Here is a 7,641-nt window from a genome sequence, read left to right as displayed (position 1 = left end):
ACACGGCCAGTTATCACCATTATGTAAAACAGAATCACTTGATCCCAGGGTCTTGGCGCCAGAATATACATATAACGACTAGCAAATTATATAAAGTCCTAAGCTCCAAAACTCACCTGCTTTATGTTACATAATCTGATACACAAGAGAATACCCTGCGAGCTCTGAGAATAATACACAACTCTCACACGTTGATATATATGAACAATGAATATCCAAAACTATTCTAAAATCAACATATTACTTTGGTTCTTAGTCAGGGATACGAGCAAGGCACTGAAATAATTATTAGTGATTGAAATAAAACACCTTTTTCAAAAATATGTATATTCTATAGAAATAGCAATTCTACAGTAATACTCAAAATAAATCACTCGAAATTTGAATCTGAATTAGATCTTAGACTTACGACTGAAAGACATTTCAAGAATTATACAATCACTTGTTTCACTAGAAATGAATTTAGGAAAATATTTAATTGTGACAATTAATTAAAAAAACGACACTTTAACACTATAGAAAATAAGAAGTAATTATGCCTTCCCATATGCATAACTGTTACACTTACGATCTTTGGGCTCATACAAGGTGACTGAATGGTTGAGCAAAAAGAAAAAAAATGCACTTCACTGTTTAAGGGGACCGTCCTATATGTCTTGCATTTTATTTATTTTTTCTTAATGATTCCAAATACACAATTCCTATATATGTTTTGGACACATATAATACCGACGATTCATTTGATCAAAACTTTTTGATTTATTAGCAGAAATCTTGATTAAAAAAAAATAGGTACATTTTACTCCACTAATAGAACACCAATTGTATTGAAATCAAACCATCAAAACTTCTTTATGAATCGAATAATTATGTGTGACATTCTCAATATTCCTTTTTCTTTTATTTAGATGATTATTTCCTTAATTTTCTCCGTGTAGATGTAAAATATTCATGAAAAAACGTGAAAATCGAAAATAAGAATTCTGGTATGCAAAATTGTGGGATTTTTATTCCTCTTTCAAATATGAATTATAGAATCGAACAATAAATAAGCTACAAAAATATACCTAAGTGTGAATGAGTAGGTTTTAGAGGTTGGAGCTCCCATAGGTTTTTTTTACAAATGTTTCCTTCTTTTGTTGAAAAAATCAAGATGAAATTTCTATGATAGCCTTACTTTGTACTTTTATTGTTTATTGCTACATAAACGCACCGTAAACGAGGTATTTAAACCCCTATGTTTACTAATAAGCTTGGTGTAAGGGTGTAAGTCGTGATTCCACCGAGGCAACACAGGCTTTCAACAAATATGTTGAATGTGGCTTTCAACGAGGAGACATGTTGCTGGCGACAAGGCAATATCATTATTGCTTGTAGCATGCTACATGCTATGTTGCCTGTTGAATGCCACAAAATCTTTTCCACCAATTCAACAAAAACTAAGCCAGTTGGCAACACGATGTCTCAGCAGACGGTCGCTGCTGCTCCATATCTAGTGCTGTGCAATGTTCGTAAAAAAACTAAAAGAAAGCACCGGTGGTGGAAGAGAGAACTATTTATGGGCAGAAGCTCGGCTCAAAATGATTTTTTTGAAAAGTTACTGTCTGATGACCAATCCTTGTTCAAGAACTTTTCAAGGATGAGTGTGGAGGATTTTGATTATCTTCTACACAAACTTCCTCCCAGAATCAGGAAGAGTGACACTAATTACCGGGAAGCCATACCACCTAAAATTAAACTTCTAGTAACTTTGCGTTTCTTAGCAACCGGAGACAGCTACAAATCTCTCATGTGCCTTTTCAGAATTTCTGAGCCAACTATATCAAGGACTGCGCCAGAGGTTTGCCAAGCAATCATCGAAGTACTAAGAGATGTAAAGGTAAGTTTACTAAAAGTGTAAATAGAGAACTAATACTACTACTAGTAAAACAGCTTAGATGATGATGATGATAATAATAATAATAATAATAATAATAATAATAATAATAATAATAATAATAATAATAAAATAATACATTACCTCAATGCATGGTATATTATTATTATTATTATTATTATTATTATTATTATTATTACTATTATTATTATTATTATAATTTAATTATTATACAGAATCCTTATGGACGTATGTCACAACATAAATAAAATTATAATAAGGAGATTTGGAACTTATCCATAATAATAAAAGTAATAAATTAATTTATGAAATTTATTCATCCCAACAATATTCAGCATGTACAAAACAGAAAGATTAATCTTGAAAATTACATCCATTCCTTTCTAAAAAAAAAAAAAAATATTGCATATTCTATCCATACTTTGAAAATCATGTAACACATGAACATTAACTTCAGCAGAGAAACTAAAATGGCAACTCAGATTCTAAAAAAGGATAATACATATGGTTTATTCTACAAATTCTGAAAAATTTCCCAGAATATCCAGTGATTTCGAGGATCCATCCACGTCTTTTTCATTATGGTGTTGCTCAGTTCTTTATCTGTCTGAACAAAATGTGGATGATTTTCATTTTCTGACTGAGCTACAAATGTTTTTGAAGCTGGTGTTACAACAGATTCTTGGTGTGACTGATTTCCTAGTTGAGCAAATATTGATGGCGATGTCGAGATTGATCTTGTTGCTCCATGGTCATAGTCATAAGTGGTAGAGGAGTCATTGTAGAAAGAGTGGCGGGGAGTAGAGGCACAAGAATCAGAGCCAATGGGGTTATGATGGGATGAAGAGGCATTGGTATGAAAAAGATGCGGTGCAGGGAAACCAAATCGATGAGAGCGATCACCACTGTCGTATTTCCCCATAGCAGCTTCGAATAATATGTTGTTAATTAAGTGTTCACAATTGCCCAGGCCTTTGGATCAAGATTCCGAATTTTACAGGCAATATGTTCAGCATAAATAGAACAGTCATCCCTTTTCACACTATCTTTCAAAATCTAGTATGCCTCTTCAGCTCGTTCATTATCAACAGTTTTTCTTTTCCAGCTCTGTCCTCTTCTTTTGTTGCTTGCCTTTTTGCCATTGTCATTACTGTCGCCTTTCTCAGCTTCCTGTGAAGCTTCAGGAGCTTCTGCATTCAGAGTCGATGACGTTCCCAGTGTTTTAGTAGGATCATCCCCTCCAGGTTCATCCTGATAAAAAAAAACTATACTAGCAATATATATGATAATTTATTTACAAAAAAAATCACTATTTCTTCCAGATGCCTCAGAATGAACAGGAATGGATGGAGTTATCAAGAGAGTTTGAAGCCATGTGGAATTTTCCAAAATCCATCGGTGCATGTAATGGGAAGCATATTTTGATTCAGTGTCCACAAAAGAGTGGTAGTACATTCTTTAACTACAAGGGAACGTTCAGCATTGTATTAATTGCTGTGGTTAACGCCAAGTACTGTTTCACTTATGTTCACACTGGATGTCAAGGAAGAATTTCAGATGGAGGTGTGTTTCGAGACACTACCTTCTGCAAAAGGTTATTTGAAAATAATTTCTGCCTACCATCTCCAGAGCTTCTACCAGGTAGGGAGAAGCCATCACCTTGCAGATGATGCCTTTTCATTGCAAGTGAACATCATGAAACCTTTTAGTGGCACACATGAAAAAGGGTCACCTGAGAGAATGTACAACTACAGACTCAGCCGTGCTCGTAGGGTAGTAGAGAATGCATTTGCCTTGCTGGCATCTGTTTTCCGAGTGTTTCGAAAGCTTATGTTGATTAATGTGAAACATGCTGAACTCGTTTCAACGGCGTGCGTGTACCTTCACAACTTCCTACGCATGAGTGTAACTTCTAGATCCTTGTACTCGCCACAAGGTTCCTTTGATTTGGATACCCAAGATGGAACAATCATTGATGGCGCATGGAGATAAGTTATATCTGGAGACACGGGAATGGTTGATCTACAACGCAAACCACGAAGAGCCTCGAGTGATGCTAAGGAAGTGACAGAGGAATTTAAGGAATATTTTGTTTCAAACGCTGGGAAAGTTCCTTGGCAAGATTAGTATGCATAGTTTGAGGAAGAACAATGAAATGTTTTGTTGCTTAAGGAAAGTAGTAGTAGTGACACAAATTACATGAAATGAATAAAAAGTACATGTTGACGCAAGAGATGATAATTTATACCTTACCTTATATGTTAGTACCGTGTCTAATAATAATAATAATAATAATAATAATAATAATGATAATAATAATAATAATAATAATAATAATAATAATTATAGTATTGATATTATTATAATGATAATAATAATAATGATAATAACACAAATATTAATCATGATACTACTACTACTACTACTACTACTACTACTACTAATAATAATAATAATAATAATGATGATGATATTAATAATATTATTATCAACTATAATGATAATAATAATAATAATAATAATAATAATAATAATTATGATAATAATAACAACAACAACAATATAAACGATAATATTGATAATAACACAAATAATAATCATGATACTACTACTACTACTACTACTACTACTAATAATAATAATAATAATAATAATAATGATGATGATGGTATTATCAATATCATTATTATCAACTATAATAATAATAATAATAATAATAATAATAATAATAATAATGATAACACAAATAATAATCATGATACTACTACTACTACTACTACTACTACTAATAATAATAATAATAATAATAATAATAATAAATTACCTCAATGCATGGTGGTTGCTCAGTCTGAGGCTCAGCTTGAGATGAGTAGCCAGGCCTTGGGGTGTCCACGTCCAGGAGGAACAAAAGCAGGTCATAAGCAAACCACTTGCCTTTTTTGATGGGAGAAGATCCAGATTTTTTGCGGGTTAGGCTTTTATGTTGACGGCGAAAAGCTGTACGCAAATTCTTGATCTTCTTCTTCAGCATCTCCACGTCACTATTGAATTTATCAGCTAATCCCTGCAGTGCATCTAATTTAGCCTGATTATTCTTATATTCTAGCAAGCGTACATCCCACAGAACTGCTAGTTTTCTATACTCTTCTAAGAATTCTATGGTTTTTTTCTTGTGGCCAATTCATGTTACCGCCTTTCAACACGGAATCCTTCCTGCGACTGGTGGGAGGGCGTTCAACACTAAGCAACAGGCTAAATCTTGTCGCATGTGTCAGGTAACACGGCAACATGTTGCCACCTGTCGCATGCCACACAATCGCATGCTACATGTTACCTTCTGTTGAAGTGGTTGAAACACACTTAGTCCATGCGACAATGTAGCATGCCACATGTTGCCAGAATGTTGCCTCGGTGGAATCCCGCCTTCAGAGTTTCCAGTGTCCTCTCATTGTTGCCAGAGTTTTTATTAGCGGGTTCCAGCTTTGTACACTTTTTCTTGTTTCCCTCTCTTCTTCAATCTTTTTTGTTGTTCTCTGCTTACTTTTTGTTCTTTCATTGACATTAGGTAACATTAGACTTGCTATAAAGTTCACAAGTAGGCTACTTTGTAATAACATGATATACAGACAAACTGCAAGTAAACAAACATATGTATTATAACCTCTATACGTCTATGGAAACTCTGGCTGCTCTTTTCGTAGATCTTCGTAGTATACGTTTGCCTACCCTCTACCAATGCCTTCCGTGTTTGCCAGACGTATGAGATTTCTGTACATAAGTGGAAAAATTGTTATATATATATATATATATATATATATATATATATATCTATATATATCTATATCTATATAAATATATATATATATATATATATATATATATATATATATATATTTATATATATATATCTATATATTTATACATATATATGTATATATATATATATATATATATATATATATATATATATATATATATATATATACATATATATATATATATATATATATATATATATATGTACATATATATATATATATATATATATATATATATATATATATATATATATATATATATGTAAAAATTACCATGCAGACGATGCAGTAAGAATGACATCATCATTTAAAGACCGCTCTATCTTCACTATTTGTGAAAATAATTGGCTGAAACTTCTGGAGAACATGTACGACACATTTCTTCATACAGCAATTTATAAAAATGATTCTTGATTCTTTGAAGTTGGTATATCAAACACTATGACGGACGGTTCCCTTAACCAAATCACACAGGACCAAACAAAAAATAATCATTTTACAATATAAATTGTACTTAAAAATACACTTCACTTCTTTCAAAATGAACCACATATATGTCACTGTTTTAACAGGAAGTATGCTGGGTATATGTTGGAGAGAAAATTCAATGGCTGAAGAGGTGCTGGTGAGAGGATTATTGGATGTTGGCCCATTCAGAATGTCAGGCTGGATCTTTCACTCCTATACATTGCTAGTCATTCTGGAACCTTCTGGCTCCTTCCTGCGATGCATTCTCGATGCGCGTGTACATGGTCCAAAAGCCCTCTCGCGACCTCAGTTGCCAACTTGGCAGTTTAAAGTAGGTTCTATTCGGTGCTTGACGATGGCAACATACTCGGCTAAATCCGTCCACCTCCTCTCATAACATTAAACAAAAGAGTATGTTTAGGCTAGAACCTTCATGCAACTTCCGACCAAATGGAAACATGATGCAATCCCTAGAGTATGTTATACAGCATACCTTTTAACAAATTTACATAAAACTTCATAACCAAATTATGTGAAATAAAAATTTTATTCTTTAAGATAACGTAAATTTACATACATGGAACTGAATGAAAATATAACTAAATGAAAGATGACTGTCTTATATAATTTACTTAACTTTACTTAATCCTACATAAGGGGGACTCCCCTCACAGACTGGCTATACATCTCTTACATCTTCTAAATACACAAATAAAATACGTAAATACAATAATCGACTTTCGTGTTAGACCAGCTTCGTAGGAATATATATATATACTGTATATATATATATATATATATATATATATATATATATATATATATATATATATATATATATATATATATATATATATATATATATATATATATATATATGTGTGTGTGTGTGTGTGTGTGTGTGTGTGTGTGTGTGATAAATTTTGCACTTATAATCCTGTATTTCATATTTCAAATAAGCCATATATATTAACACATTAAAGTCTGGATTCTCTTAACAGCCTCGAGATCAGAGCCCCAGGCGAAATCACTAAAAGACTATAGTATCTGTCCGGCCGGGATTCGAACCCTGGTACAGGATACTTGTGTGACATTGACCATACCACTCTTTGTGGCTGAGTTGGTATATCTTAGAAATCCATGTTTGCCCACGGTTATACTCGTATAAGCGGTGGAGCATCTTGGTGGAGTAATAACAACTTTAAACTTCATTACCAATTTACCATCATAACTTTTTTACAATCAAATAGTCTCAGACAGGCAGTTAACTTGTAATAGCTCTAAAGGCTAGACCGTGGGAACCAAAAAACCCTTCCTCTCCTTGCTTGTCCTTTCTTTATCTGTTCATCATTCTTAACCGCTTGTACTTGCAGGTGGCTCATAAATTAACTAAACATTGCACGAGGGTCTGCCCCCATTTTTTTATTCTCCTCCTATACTTGTCTTTCTCCCTTTTTC

General features: G+C 33.0%; 1 pseudogene; it reads right to left on the bottom strand.

Moving 5' to 3' along the window:
• Positions 1-2,406: 2,406 nt before the first annotated feature.
• LOC137621480 (uncharacterized) lies at positions 2,407-5,187 on the bottom strand (annotated as a pseudogene).
• Positions 5,188-7,641: the final 2,454 nt, after the last annotated feature.

The sequence above is a fragment of the Palaemon carinicauda genome, chromosome 28 (genome assembly GCF_036898095.1).
Source record: "Palaemon carinicauda isolate YSFRI2023 chromosome 28, ASM3689809v2, whole genome shotgun sequence".
Taxonomy (NCBI): Eukaryota; Metazoa; Arthropoda; class Malacostraca; order Decapoda; family Palaemonidae; genus Palaemon; species Palaemon carinicauda.
The sequence above is the reverse complement of the archived record's forward strand: the minus strand, read 5'-3'. Positions and strand labels throughout refer to the sequence as shown.